We start from the raw sequence: 16,695 nt of genomic DNA on the forward strand, positions 1-16,695 counted from the left end.
ATAAACAAAATAGATAAGCCTCTAGCCAGACTTATTAAGAAGAAAAGAGAGTCAACACAAATCAACAGTATCAGAAACGAGAAAGGAAAAATCACGACGGACCCAAGGAAATGCAAAGAATTACTGGAGAATACTATGAAAACCTATATGCTAACAAGCTGGGAAACCTAGGAGAAATGGACAACTTCCTAGAAAAATATAACCTTCCAAGACTGACCCAGGAAGAAACAGAAAATCTAAACAGACCAATTACCAGCAACGAAATTGAAGCGGTAATCAAAAAACTACCAAAGAACAAAACCCCCGGGCCAGATGGATTTACCTCAGAATTTTATCAGACATACAGGGAAGACATAATACACATTCTCCTTAAAGTTTTCCAAAAAATAGAGGAGGAGGGGATACTCCCAAACTCATTCTATGAAGCTAACATCACCCTAATACCAAAAGCAGGCAAAGACCCCACCAAAAAAGAAAACTACAGACCAATATCCCTGATGAACGTAGATGCAAAAATACTCAACAAAATATTAGCAAACCGAATTCAAAAATACATCAAAAGGATCATACACCATGAACAAGTGGGATTCATCCCAGGGATGCAAGGATGGTACAACATTCGAAAGTCCATCAACATCATCCACCACATCAACAAAAAGAAAGACAAAAACCACATGATCATCTCCATAGATGCTGAAAAAGCATTTGACAAAGTTCAACATCCATTCATGTTAAAAACTCTCAGCAAAATGGGAATAGAGGGCAAGTACCTCAACATAATAAAGGCCATCTATGATAAACCCACAGCCAACATTATATTGAACAGCGAGAAGCTGAAAGCATTTCCTCTGAGATCGGGAACTAGACAGGGATGCCCACTCTCTCCACTGTTATTTAACATAGTACTGGAGGTCCTAGCCACGGCAATCAGACAAAATAAAGAAATACAAGGAATCCAGATTGGTAAAGAAGAAGTTAAACTGTCACTATTTGCAGATGACATGATACGGTACATAAAAAACCCTAAAGACTCCACCCCAAAACTACTAGAACTGATATCGGAATACAGCAAAGTTGCAGGATACAAAATCAACACACAGAAATCTGTGGCTTTCCTATATACTAACAATGAACCAACAGAAAGAGAAATCAGGAAAACAACTCCATTCACAATTGCATCCAAAAAAATAAAATACCTAGGAATAAACCTAACCAAAGAAGTGAAAGACTTATACTCTGAAAACTACAAGTCACTCTTAAGAGAAATTAAAGGGGACACTAACAGATGGAAACTCATCCCATGCTCATGGCTAGGAAGAATTAATATCGTTAAAATGGCCATCCTGCCCAAAGCAATATACAGATTTGATGCAATCCCTATGAAACTACCAGCAACATTCTTCAATGAACTGGAACAAATAACTCAAAAATTCATATGGAACCACCAAAGACCCCGAATAGCCAAAGCAATCCTGAGAAAGAAGAATAAAGTAGGGGGGATCTCACTCCCCAACTTCAAGCTCTACTATAAAGCCATAGTAATCAAGACAATTTGGTACTGGCACAAGAACAGAGCCACAGACCAATGGAACAGACTAGAGAATCCAGACATTAACCCAGACATATATGGTCAATTAATATTTGATAAAGGAGCCATGGACATACAATGGCGAAATGACAGTCTCTTCAACAGGTGGTGCTGGCAAAACTGGACAGCTACATGTAGGAGAATGAAACTGGACCATTGTCTAACCCCATATACAAAAGAAACTCAAAATGGATCAAAGACCTGAATGTAAGTCATGAAACCATTAAACTCTTGGAAGAAAACATAGGCAAAAACCTCTTAGACATTAACATGAGTGACCTCTTCTTGAACATATCTCCCCGGGCAAGGAAAACAACAGCAAAAATGAGTAAGTGGGACTATATTAAGCTGAAAAGCTTCTGTACAGCAAAAGACACCATCAATAGAACAAGAAGGATCCCTACAGTATGGGAGAATATATTTGAAAATGACACATCCGATAAAGGCTTGACGTCCAGAATATATAAGGAGCTCACACACCTCAACAAACAAAAAACAAATAACCCAATTAAAAAATGGGCAGAGGAACTGAACAGACAGTTCTCCAAAAAAGAAATACAGATGGCCAACAGACACATGAAAAGATGCTCCACATCGCTAATTATCAGAGAAATGCAAATTAAAACTACAATGAGGTATCACCTCACACCAGTAAGGATGGCTGCCATCCAAAAGACAAACAACAACAAATGTTGGCGAGAATGTGGAGAAAGGGGAACCCTCCTACACTGCTGGTGGGAATGTAAGTTAGTTCAACCATTGTGGAAAGCAGTATGGGGGTACATCAAAATGCTCAAAACAGACTTACCATTTGACCCAGGAATTCCACTCCTAGGAATTTACCCTAAGAACGCAGCAATCAAGTTTGAGAAAGACAGATGCACCCCTATGTTTATTGCAGCACTATTTACAATAGCCAAGAATTGGAAGCAACCTAAATGTCCATCAATAGATGAATGGATAAAGAAGATGTGGTACATATACACAATGGAATACTACTCAGCCATAAGAAAAGGGCAAATCCAATCATTTGCAGCAACATGGATGGAGCTGGAGGGTATTATGCTCAGTGAAACAAGCCAAGCGGAGAAAGAGAAATACCAAATGATTTCATTTATCTGTGGAATATAAGAACAAAGGAAAATCTGAAGGAACAAAACAGCAGCAGAATCACAGAACTCAAGAATGGACTAACAGGTACCAAAGGGAAAGGGACTGGGGAGGATGGGTGGGTAGGGAGGGATAAGGGGGGGAGAAGTAGGGGGGTATTAAGATTAACATGCATGGGGGGTAGGAGAAAAGGGAGGGCTGTACAACACAGAGAAGGCAAGTAGTGATTCTACAACATTTTGCTATGCTGATGGACAGTGACTGTAAAGGGGTTTATAGGGGAGACCTGGTATAGGGGAGAGCCTAGTAAACATAATATTCGTCATGTAAGTGTAGATTAGTGATACCAAAAACAAAGAAAAAAAAAAAAGGGCAGTTCCTGTGTGGTAACCTCCAACGAGTTCTACACAAGGGTATAAAGGGCATATAAAAGTGTAGGCAAAGGGTCTGTTTGTGTTTATACAGAGGATCAAAGCCTAATTGGGCTACCTCGAAAAAGAACTAAGATACGATATGAAAAAGAACTTCCAACATCTGCACTCTCTGGAAGACTCATGCCAGAAGATGATCATCAAAAAACCCCAACAAAGATCCACGCACTGCTACAGCTGTAGATGCACTCATCCCACCAGTTCCTGGACTTGCCATGGGAATGAGGAAGGAGATATCTAAGCTGGCCTGTGCATACAGTAAAACAACAAATTTGACTGGATCTATACTGTTGGAACTCAACCAAGAATTTGGAGAAGTGCAAATTGTAGCGCTCCAAAGTCTTACAACTACAGACTATTTACTGTTAAAAGAACATATGGCATGTGAACAGTCCCCAGGAATGGGTTGTTTTAATTTGTCTGATTTCTCTCAGACTGCTCAAGTTCAGTTGGACAATATCCACCATGTCATAGATAAGTTTTCACAAATGCCTAAGGTGCCTAACTGGTTTACTTGGTTTCACTGGAGATGGCTGGTAATTACAGATATGCTTTGGTTATGTAACTATACTCCTATTATGTTAATGTGTGTGTGCAATTTAAGTAGTAGCTTAAAACCTATTCATGCTGAAGTACTCTACAAGAAGATATGCCAAAGAAATAATCAATCTTCCCATGTTTTCTTCCGCCTGCTACTTCTATAGCTTTTCTTCTTCCTTCCTAATTATAACGAATTCTTAAATAGAATTCGTGCCTCATATCAAATTTACCGAGTATCATAACTCCTCCAAGTGGTAAAGATACCTCAAGACAAATGCTGGGCATAGAAGCCACAGGGCATAAATCTGCAAAGAAGTAAAAAGCTAACCTTTCCAAACAATAAGGCTTCTCTTTCACTTACCAACTTTACATTTCCCTGTATGGCCCCGGAAGATGACTGGTTAGCCAGAGACGGGTAAGATTCCTCAAGGGAGGAACAACCTAAGACAGGCACAGTCGCAGGGGGGCCATCAGGTGAGAAATTGGGGATCAACAGAGGTGAGGCTTAGAACCTCACCCCCCCTGTTCTGAGAGAAATCTTCTGCATACGTGGATGTTTTATTGCCCTGGTCTAGCTTGGATTAACACATAGTCTACAGGCACACACCTGATCATCTACATTTACTCTCTTACAACACTAAACTATGTTTCTACCTTTATCTTGTATCTACCTACCACTTCAGCATTTTATTAAAAATAATAATAATAAAGAGAGAAATGTGGTATCCACATATAAATCAAGTATAAAAACCAAATGAGTATTCATATTTGAACTGACTGTTTATAGTTCATAATGCATGAGCAAAACCGAAAGTTTCTGTGATGTCTGCCCTTGTACTGTTCACTATGTAACTTATTCATTATGTAAGAATTTGTTTTCCATGTAAGAACTTGTTTGTTATGCCTCAGAAGATTGGAGACTGACGAAAATTAGGCTTGGGGTGGATTAATGATTGTGCATTGAGCATTGACTCCCCTATACAGAATTTTATTGTCGTTAACAACCATTTGATCAATAAATATGAGAGATGCCCTCACAAAAAAAAAAAAAAAAAAAAAAAAAAAGGACAGACTTCCAATGGTAAAATAAATAAGTAACCGGGATGTAATGTATAGCATAAGGAATATAGTCAAGATATTGTAACAGCTTGGTAGGGTGATAGCTGGAACCTCGAATTATGTATATAAATGTTCTACCACTGTGTTGTACACTTGAAACTAATGTAATGTAATACTGTGCATCAACTACCCTTCAATAAAAAATAATTATTTAAAAAAAAAAAAAAAAGAAATGTGGTTCATTACTTTTTGTTCAAATCGGCACAGTGACCTTAACTACCCCCATCCAACCCATAGACTTGTCCTCAAATACCTCAAAGAGCCTCTTTCTGGGACCTCCACACCCTACATGCAGTTTGTTACTTGTCCTGTGCTGGTAGCCATGTTTAGGGAATAACTCTTGCTCTCTGTCCCTATGTTTAGATTTGACCTTTCCAAATCTCCTTTGCTTTTGCTTATCAGCAGGGTTGTAGAAGTCAGTTCCCCTTTTCTCCACCCTATAGATGAGAGTTGGCTCTTTCAGTTTGGCCAGACTGACTGAGGAGAAGACAGCCAGAAAATACAGAGACTCCTACCTGCTTGGGTGAAAGGTGGGGGTCTATATTCTATCCAGCGGTGCTGGACGGTCTTCCTTCCTGAAGGACTGAGTAGGTAACCCAGCAGGACAGAGCTTAGCCTGGGTCCTCAGGCCCAGGAGAACAGGATGCTGGCATGGCTGAGATTCATTTCAAGTCAGAAACTTGGGAAAAATGATAGGAAGCAGAGCTGTGTAGAGATACACAGAAACACTCAGAGGAGGACACACCCCCTGCGAGAATCCACCCTCCCTGACAGGGGAGCCCCAGGGCAGGGGCTCATAGGATTCCTTTGGATTTGCAGTTGGAAAGAACAGTTTGCATCTACTAAGAGCCAGGACAGACCCAGACTGCTCAGACTTAGGGCCTGTTTCTATTCTCAGACACAAAATTAACTGATTTGTCATTTATTTGCTTTACTCCCAGCTGTGGGATGGCCAATTATCACCCATTTTGCATGACTGGGTAGTAATTTGAACATAAAGTTAGGGAGACCCGAGGAAAGGAGCTAATAGTATTCTAAGTACCCTAGCCAACGTGGCACCCCTGATGCCCTCTCCACTCAAGAGTTACACTCTCCCAAAATGACTTTGAAAAGTTTACTCTACCTCTCTAAGCCCAGTTTTATCGTCTGTAATATGAAGATCATAACACCTATTTTCCAAGGCTGTTTAAGGCTATGACAGAATAAATATAAAGCACTTGCTCTAGGCTCTGCCTCTTCCCTCTGGTCCTGATCAGGCAGCTCTGCTCCAGTGTCTTAGGTTCTGATGCTTTGAACCTAGTTTTGTCTGTCAGCCTAGGCCCTGTAGGCTGTCCATTTGTCTGTCCTGTTTGGCCTACCTATCCTCTCCTTTCACCAGATGTACTGGCTTGACTCTGTGTTTAGTCCCGTGGACCCAGTCCCTCCTGCCTATGGCCTCACCCCCAGATCCTGGACAGTTGTGGCCTCTTGCATGCACTGTGGCCAGGTTGCTTATGGTCTGATATGTCAGCATGACAACTTTGGCTGTGGATGGATATAACCAGACAAAGCAGAAAGTGCTCACTGTGCAGGGTCGTGAGCGAGGTGGTGGCCTGGGGAGCTGGGTGGTAAATCCCAAAAGCACAGGACTCCTAACAGAACCTCTTATAGGCTGCATGGGGCATATGTATGTACATTCATTTTTCTAATACCATTTGGGATTTCTTAATATACTAGGGGCCTCAGAAAAGGGAAGGGGCTGAGGCCTCTCTTGGTCTTTGAGAAGCACCAGCGCTAAGCTGGCTTTGTAAATTGGGTCACAGATTTGTCCTCTTACAGTAACCAGTTAGGCTTTCTCAAAGGCCATCTGAGTATCAGTGTGGTGCTGGCAGAGCATCTCAGTTTGGTTAAAGTGATCAATAATCTTGTCGTATTTACTATGTAATTCTTATTTTTAGGGTAGCATATTGTGGTAGACTATTCTCTAAAATATCAGATTCTAATCCCTGAAATCTGTGAATGTTATCTGGTATTATCAAATGTTTCCTTGTAAAAAATAAAAAAGGTTTTTGCAGCTAGGATTAAGTTAAGAATCTTAAAATGAGGAGACTATCCGGGATTATCCTAGTGGGCTCTAAACATAAATACAAAGGTCCATGTGACAGAGAGGGAGATTGTTTCTACAGACAGAAGAGGAGTAGACAATGGAGGCAGAGATGTGGTGACAAGCCCCTCTTCTCCATTTTTGTTTGTTTAAGTCCTAATCAAGACTCACTTGGGTTTTATTTTGACTGTGGTAGACATTATGTGAACTCATAAGTGTGATAACATTTCATAAAACTATATATAATAAGGTCATAAAATCTGAGTAAGGTCATAGTTTACTTAATAACATTGCTGTCAATCTATAATTATTTCAAAATTAAAAATTAAAAAAAAATAACTTGAGTCATTGCAACAGCCTCCCTGGGAGTCTTTCTGTTTCTCATCCTCTTGTCTGTCTCTCCAACTCTTCTCACCTTGGCCAGAGGGATCCTTCTGGTTTCATCCTGTCTTCTCCACCGTGGTTCTCCCACATTGCCCATTGCCCTGAAGGATGAAGTCTGTATTCCTTAATGCTTATAAAGATCTGGCCCCTGGTGAGCTCTCTAATTCTCGCCCAGGCCAGGCCCCGCATTTAATACTGCATTTCCATACTACAGTCCCAGCAGATGCACGTTTTCTTCCCTGAATGTATCCTGGATTCCTTGCTCTGGGACTTTGCTCCTCCTTTTCCTCATGACTGGACACCCTTCCCAGCATCCCTGATGTGCTAATGCTACTTCATCCTCCAAGATGAGGAGGAGCTCAGAACTGCCTTCTCCATGACTGTTCCCGAGCACCTCCCTTTCCCAGCTGAGCTGAGTTATACCCCTCTAAGGGCCTCCCATCACCTAACACACAGTCTGCCTGGGCATTCCCTACGCCGTACCACATCCATCCCTAACCATCTGTGTTTGGGTGCACTCCCTGAGGACTAAAATAAATCTACCTCGTATATAATACCCCACCACATAATGGGGCCTTAGCAAGAGTGCTTATTGAATGAAAAGATAATGAATGGATCCCGGCTTGACCACTTTCTATTTTGTCAAAGGTCTTCATTCACAAAACATTAATTCAAACATCTTTTTTGTCACCAAACAATTCTATACTGCCCTCCTCAAAAGCCACACTTTACTTTTTCTTTTTAAGAAAAATATCGAGTGATGTTTGAAGGAATTCCTAAATGAACAGAAATAATTTCAAAAGCCATCAGTTTACAGGAAAATCAAAAGTGTATAGTGTTGCTTTGGTTTTGAACATTTCTACAGGGAAATACATTTCATTCATATTCATGTTATCATCCCAGGCTGACTGTGCTCTACCATTCTCTCTCTTGCCAAGGCTGCTTTTTAGGCTAAACAGAGCATATAGCTTTAAGTTCTTTAAATTCCAATGTAACCTTAAGGCTTTAAATATTTGGAATTTTCCATTTGCTTTGTCATGTTTACAATTTAGAGAAATCAATACACTCTCATTTTAATTTTCCAGGTATCACATAGCAGAATCTATTTAGGAAAAGAGAACTCACCAGTTTGAGGTTTGCCTTCTCTTTGCTTCATAAGGTATAACCTTTATTGGTTGGATGTGGCCAGAAATCACCACTAACAAAAGGTCTGAAATCCTTGCATATACAGAGGCAGTAATAATTAATGGGGTTTTTTTGACCATTTCCTTTCTTTGAAAGAGAAGTCTATGCTTTCTGCGCTGGTGTGCTCTTAAAAATACAACTGTGATGCTAGGTCTCCTAAAAAGTTTCTGGGTAGATTAAGTCATGTATAAACTGAACTCCTATAGCATTGGCAATGAGAACAAACCATACTAGACACAGGTGCTCTTCTAAGCACAGTATATATAGCACATTATTTAATCATCGAAGCAGCCGTTTGAGGTAGATATAGCATTATCATCAACCTCATTTATCAGATGGGGAAACTGAGGTCCAGAGAGTCACACAGCTAATACATAACCATAGGAATAAATCCAGGCAATGTGACAGCAGACCACCTGTTCTTTATTACCATGTTACTCTGTTTCCATTTGATTGGTGCCTCCACCAGGGTGCTGGCCTTGCCAGAATATAGTTCCTGTCTGTGGATGTCTCCTTTAATGACTGCAATGCCTTTACCTTGTTCATTCGTACATCCTGGATGCCAACAAAGGACTGCCCACTGTTGGCTACATAAATAGTTGTTAAATTAGTAAATGCCCATTCTATTGATCCAATCCTTTGAATGATTGGTAAGACATATATATATATAAGAAAAGAAATAAGGAAAAGATGAACTTGCATAAAGCATTATCATGTTCAATAAAAAGCAGCATATTCAAAGAGCCTGTGGCAGGAAGGAACATGGCGAGCAAGGAGCAAGGAATAAAAGAAGGATTCGGGTTATCCTGGAATTTCACTGGCTCTATGTCTCTATCCTGTGTTCATGGATAATTTGCAATTGACTGCAATTGACCATTTTCAGGTGAATGCATTCTTTGAAATAAATTACATCACATTCTCTTCATGGTACTAAAATCATATTCCAAATGACTCTCAATTTCTCTCCTCAAAGAGAGACCAGTCAGGCAATGGAGGGACTTTGAAAGATCAAATAGCCTGTCTTTCATATTTTCATACCATTCTGAATTGAAAACTCAGAAAATTAAGAAATCTCGGAAATCGAGTGACCTTAACAATAGTACTCAAGTCTAAGGAGTGACAACTGCTGGATCACTGAGCTACCAGAAAGAGAATATTTTTTGAGAGAAAAAAAAGTGATAATCATTTCTTTTGGAAATTCAAAAAAGCTGGAATGCAGAGCTACTTTATGCTCTATGTTAACACTGCACTGAGAGAATCCCCATGGAATCCTTAGAAGGAGGGACAGATCTCATTTTTTCCTTAGCTTTTAAAAATAGGTCAGAACATCAGAAATGAAGCACATGTTTATCCTGGTGTCCCAATTTATTCTATTCTATTTTAGTCTTCTCTGCTTGTGTGTACCTCTTTCAAAGAACCCCATGGAAAACAAATGTCTGGTGGCCAGTTTTTCCTCCAAAATAAAAATGTAAAGGTAAAATGTCTCCCTCAGTAAACTTATTGCCGAGAGACATGGGGTAGGAAGGGAGCTTTCAAACATGTTATTCTAGAAATGCAGATGAACTGTGAGGATAATTGGTGTTGCCACTTGAGGGAAGTCATAAAATGCCATCATGTTGAAATGAATGAAGGATTAAATGATTGCAGAGGGCACAGGCATTTCCTGTGCATGTTACTGTACGATTGGCAGGTTCAGAGTTGCAGATGGCTCTGTTTTCGAGGGAGAGGTGTGAGAAGATGGCAGTGATGGGTTGTGGATCCCTGGTGGGTTTTCTAAAGACAACCGAGATGATTAAAATGCCCAGTAACTAGGAAAAAAGCACTGGTCATTAGTATGTGACACAGATGAGAGTGCCTAGGTGTGGCTTGCAAACTGGGTTGCTTTTCTTTGGTATACTCTTTGGTATGGTAAGTAAGGAGATTAAATGATGTCTGGAATTGTGTTCCAAACAAAATTTATTTGAAAGGCTTTGCACTTTATTTTATTTTGTATTTTATCTTATTTTATTGGTGGCAATTGGGAAGACTAGGTTTGGATTTTGAAGTTATTTAGATCTTAACCAGGATCTACTGAGCTGAGTTGATGTGTTTTGAAGATAACTGAGCTTTGGTGTAAGGTGTTATCTAATGCGTTCATACTGAGGACTTTGCCTGTGGGCCCCAATCACCACTGTTCCTCACCATTTTAAGTGGTCACGGGTCATTGTGATTTAAAATCTTATCTGGCATTTTTAAAAAAAATTTAAATTTTGAAGTAATTTCAAACTAATGACAAAACTTCAATAATAGTACAAAGAATTACTGTTTATTCCCTACTCAGGCTCCCCCAGATGTTAACCTTTGTCAAATTCGTTAATTATTTTCTCTCTCTCACTGAACTGCGGACACTCTCTGGTGATACCTCAGACTATTTAAACATCAGTTTTTTAAGCTGCTTCTAAAAGTCTTTATTGCCCATTAGTTTTCATGACCCAAAAACATCATACCCAAAATGAGGTAAGTTAGCAATTTTCAGAGAACTAAATATAATGCAATCATCATTTGCTTATACAAAAAATATAATTAAAAAACCAGGGTAGACTAAAGAATTTTAGAAGAAGGTCTATTGAGAAGCAAGGGTAGGAAAAAGGTGAACCTAATTCTTGCTTTTTCAAGTTTGGGTTTCATAGATACCTTATTTCCAAGGAGTACCCTGAGCATATTGACGGTATGTAGATACATATGTCCCCTTAGCCCAGGGAAGTGAGGGGCAAGTAGGAGGCAGGCGACTGAGCAGGCAGAATATAAATTTAGTAAGTGTAGTTGAAATCAATACTGATAGAGGAGAATAAATAGAGTTTTGATTAATGTAATTATTTTTTGAAATCCATTTGCAAAATAACTATATGTGAAGCTAGGACTGACATATAAAATTCCAGCTCCACACCCTATCAGCTTTGTGTTCTGTGGGCTCTGGCATCACAAGCTGTGAGTGATATCATACATGTGTGTATGAAATAAGTTTCTTAATTTCATGGAAAAAATTAGGATATGAGGAATATGAGTACAGTCTGTATTCCTTCCTAGATTAAGCAGTTTTTGCATTTTTAATGAACTGTTGATATCCAGGTCACTTCATGGATAGGGACCATTTGTTGTATCTTTTAGTATTGTCAAAAATCAGGAAAGAGCTCCCATTCATTACATTGTCATCATTATTTTTTTCATAATTAAATATTCAAAAAAATGTCTTCGCTTAACTAATTTGCTATGTTGATATATTGCCACCAGTGGTTAGAGTTATCTGGGGAAAGATCATCTGTATGGTTTTACTGACATCAAGATAAACTTCCTTCCTTTTAAAAGGTCTCCTTATTAAGCCTACCATTTTTTAAAAAAGTAAATAATACAGCAGCAAATGTCATTTGTTAAGCACCTATTATGTCCCAAAGAGCGTGCAAGTCACATTACATACCTCATTTTATTTATTCTTTACAATAAATTACTAATGAGGACACTATTATTTCAATATTATGGTTGAAGTGACCCAGGCTCAGAGGAGGCAGTAAAAGGTCACTGAAGTATTGGGTGATAAATTCAGGATTTATCCTGTTGTGTCCAGGCCCATGTCTTTAATCATGTTGTTTAATTGCCTCTCAAGCTAATTAAAAGAGAATGAATGGGTAAAGAAAGTATCAAAATGCAATAGATCTTACCCAGCAAACTTTATCAATTTATTTCAAGTCTCACTAAAAGCAGGGTTTACAGTTGCATGGTTTGTGCACCGCACAAAGGTGCCCACCAGGAGGACAGCGTCACGGACCCACAGCCTTTGCTTCCCAATCTGGATTCTTCCTTGTCCACTCAGAGGAACCACCTTTTTCTGATGCGGAGAATCAACTGGAGCAGATGCTGGCACTCACACAGGGTTCCTGATGAGCTCTTTCCCTTATTCGTTAGATCTCTATCAGAATGTCTCTTGGCAACTCATTTTGGTGTTTTAAACTGACAGACTTTATCTTTTGTAAGTTTCCAGCTGGCTTGTTTTAGAAACTTAAAAATAAGTCCCAGTGACAACATTACGCTCTGTCTTCAGCTAATGGGAAGTATTGCTGTAATCCGCTGTGTGTTCTGTCCATATTTTTATTTTCCATCCTTACCTCAAAGGGAAGTCTAACTATGTGATCTGCAATCACAAGGGTGTGTGTCCACGATCACATGTACCGCTACAAATATATTTGTTCAGACCAAAACAATGTTTACTATTAACTTCGCCTTTCAAGGAAGCACTAGAGAATCCATCTGCTGTGTTATTTGAAATGTGCACTGAATGACTCTCAGTACCTGCAAATGATGACTACTCACAATCAAATTTTATGGCCTGGATGTTAACAATAACAACAAAATAGACTTTATAACTTACTCTAAAGATTTTGTATCCCTCTACATTCCAGTAAGACTTAACCAAATTTAGAAACTTTAAGTGATTCCTCCACAGTCAGAAAAATGAGTGACTTCTTTCCTTTAGTTATAGAGCATTTAAATAATTTGCAGGTGACAAGGAGATGAACATGCACAGTTGGGGATGAGGAGCTAGAGAAAATAGTAGGAGGGGTTTCTGGAGCACATACTGTTAAAGCCCAGAGCTAGTAAGGAAATGCAAAATTACAATTTGCTTGTTGCCTCTTCTATCTCGTCTCCCCATTTTATTTTATCATTTATTCCTTTAGTAAATGTATATTGAGATCTATTGCATTCTCAGCAGCAGGATTAAAACAACAAACCAGAAAAGCAGTACCAAACCTTATGAAATGCACAGACTACTGGGCAGAAACATGAAACATAATTAGGGACATAAATAATTAGTTGTGATGCTGCTAATAAGGAAAACATGGGATGTGTGGTAGATAAGAAATTGTAGATTGAGGTCAGTCTTCAACCCAGGAGAACTTTGCTCCCCTCTTATCTGCTCTGGAATATTACCAGTTACATTTCAGAAATGGTGTGAAGATGTCATTTGCAAGTATGGAACATTGTACGTGAAATTGTCAAGTTGAAATACATTGGTAGTCTTCTGAATGCACACACACAGACACAGACACTCTTCATTTCTTCAAACTGTGTCAAAGAGAGACAGAGAAGGGTACAGGCTAAAAATGCTAAGCCTGAATTGGACTGAGAGTGTGCCCGTAGGCATCGTTGTTCGCAGCCAGGAGCCCCGTGGGGAACCTCGCACACAGTTAGGAACTGATAATTGCCCCAAGGACCACTTCCCTCCTGTGGTTTCATGAACTCCTTACTCATCTTATTCACAGACAAGCCCAGGAAAGCTGTTGGATTTGTGGACTCATCTGTGGCCAATTCCAGTCTTGGAGCTTTTTGCCCTTTTTCCATTCCTGTTCTCCTTGCTTTGTTCTCGAGGGAACTGGAATTTGGAAAAGGCCACCAAAGGCCTGTGAGGAATCTGAGTGCTCCTGCTCTTCTGCTCTTTATTCCTGGTTCCCACTAGTTCTGGGACAATACTGTCCATTATTAAGCAAACAATTAGACACCTTAATTAGACTTTTAGAAACTTAAACATAAAACATATGGCCCTTTGAAAATATTCCCATGGCCTGGGAGGTCAGGATGAAATGAGACTTAATCGGAAACTTAGGAGCTGGTGAGAATTAGCCGGATCAGAGAGAGGGAGGGAGAGCCTTCCAGGCAGGGGGAATAGATCCATGAACATACATTGTGTTAAGTTGTGGGAAGCTGACTGCAGTCCTTAGAGGAACTGAAAGAGAGTGTGGCTGGAGCATGGCAGGGTGGGGACACACATTTCAGCCACGAGCTAGGCTGGGGCTACAATCTACAAGTCCTTGAGAGCAGCCTGAAACAGTTTGGACCATATTCTAGAATAATGGGAAGCTTTTCAAAAGCTTTACTGAAAAGTAATCAAGCAACTCAAGAAGAAAAAGCAACTCAAGCCAATTGGAGCACAATCAACAAAGTGAGGTAGGAGATTCTTGCCTTCTGTTGTCACATGAAAGAAATGCTGACATCCAGATCAATGCTGCAGGGCCTTTACACTTGAACTTCCTCCACACACAATCCAGATAAACCATAGGTATCCTTAAACCACCGGCATCTCTTCAGCACTCACCCACAATTCAGGGCATTCATATAAGAGAGTTTTCAACCCATTGACAAAAAGACAAGAAACAGTAACTCATGTTTCAAAGCCATGAATAATTGGGTGAGATACCCAGTAATTTTCAGCCAAAATAATGATGCGTCCATATTTTGTGGGACACATTATAAAATTCAATTGGAATTTCAAAAGCATAGTCTATTTAGGGAAAAGTTTTCACATCTTTACAAATTTATTTTTTTAAAGTAAATGTAAATTGTCATTTAGATTTAAGTGCTTTTCCATCAAAATATATAATGAGCTTGGCTGAGGTTATTTCAGAACATCAGTGTGAACATAATCAACACATGGAAATGTATGAAAAATGATCATGAGAAGAACAGAATTAAGTAATGGGAGCTTGTAATGTAGTGTGGGTTACAACAGTTTGGCAATCATAATATTCCCCATTTTCAAGGCAACACTATCACTGAATATGAAAATGATTTAGCATAACCTTGCAACTTTAGGCCAAAGTCATTGATAAAATGTCACTCATTTGCTTATTTTAGGTAAGTGAATATTAACACTGACTTCCCATTCTTACTTATTTGCCCATGACCTAGACCACTAGCATAAGCAGTGCTAAATTTGACTATGGACTCCCAATGCGACCAGTCTCTTAATCTTTTCAACATATAAGATAACAAGTACTTTTTAAACAATTGCAGTTAACACAGGACTATGCCCAGACTTTTGCTAGGTGTTCTGGGAACACAAAACATGCAGAAAACACTGTCTTTGCTTTCCAGGCATTTACAGTGTATTTGAACACAGTGCCTGGGGAGAGTGGCCACAATGTGGGAGGTGAGGGGGAGAAAAACATGTTCTGAAATCATAAACCTAGATAAGGAAAATTTTAGATTAAAGATCAAAGCTATATTAATGTTAAAACCTTGCATTTACCTAGCATTTTATCATCCTTTCATTTAGCAATTAGTTATTTTGCATTGACAACTCTGGGGTTTGTTCTTTAGATCTCATTTACCATTGTGACTAAGGTTCAATGTCATATATCCAGGAAGAGCAGAATGGAATTAAAACTTATTTCCACCCTCCTCCAATTTTTTTTTTTCCTACCTAGAGAGTGGTTATTTGGTGTCTTATATGGCCCCAAACAACAATTTTTTTCTGCTTGGGCAGCTGCTTCTCGTCCAGTGTGATTCTGTAAGGAGTTTTAATTCCAGTGCTACAGACCCCGATCATAAGCATAGGCACATGGCCTAGCCTGAACCAGTCACTGTGACCATCCCAAGCACACTCTAATTGTTTCAGAAATGGTTATGCAACTAAATCAGGATCATAATAATAGCCTTTTCCCAGGCAGTTTCCAGGAGGAGGCAGGGAAGCCTTCCGTTTGCCTCGTCATGCAAGTGTAAGAGGACACTGAACCACCTGTGGCTGTGGGTTCAGACTGTGGGAAAGGATGGAGAGAACAAAGCTTACATGTGCCAAGAAATAGATCAGGGATGGAGGTGAGAGGGAAGGGTAGACGGACTGAGGTTGGGAAGAAGCCCTAACTACCCAGCATATCCATTGGCACTAGTTGTTTCTGGGACTAGAACTTTCTACTTCCCATGACTTGCTTCATGAAATTAATACATTCCCTATTTTTGCTTAAACTAATTTGAAAAATTACACATCCTGGCGCATATATCACTGGGACTCCTGTTGCAATCCTGGCCTAGATGGTCACTAGCTGACTGAACTTGGGGAAGTTACTTAGCTTCTGGGAACTTCAGTCTTCTCATCTGCAAAATGGGGTTAAAATGTTTCTAGCCTGTGTTACAGAAAGGATTATGCAATGTAGCATGCATGTTACATTGGATAAAGTGACTTCTGAAAAGAATGGTTAATGGAATGATCAATGATCTTTTTTTTTCTTTACAGCCCCTCATATCTTTTTTTTGTGCCCCTCCAGCTTCCCACCATTCTCCCAACTAGCATTCTTGAGGAGTGTCTGTTTGATTGGAACTTACAGAGTGATCTTAAATGTTTTCTGCTCCAGTGATGACTCTGCAGCTTTCCCTAATTCGGACCACATGTGGCACAGATCAGCTGCACACACAAAACCACCCTGTGATGTTCCCTCCACACCTTCTTT

This window comes from Manis pentadactyla, chromosome 14 (genome assembly GCF_030020395.1).
Source record: "Manis pentadactyla isolate mManPen7 chromosome 14, mManPen7.hap1, whole genome shotgun sequence".
Lineage (NCBI taxonomy): Eukaryota > Metazoa > Chordata > Mammalia > Pholidota > Manidae > Manis > Manis pentadactyla.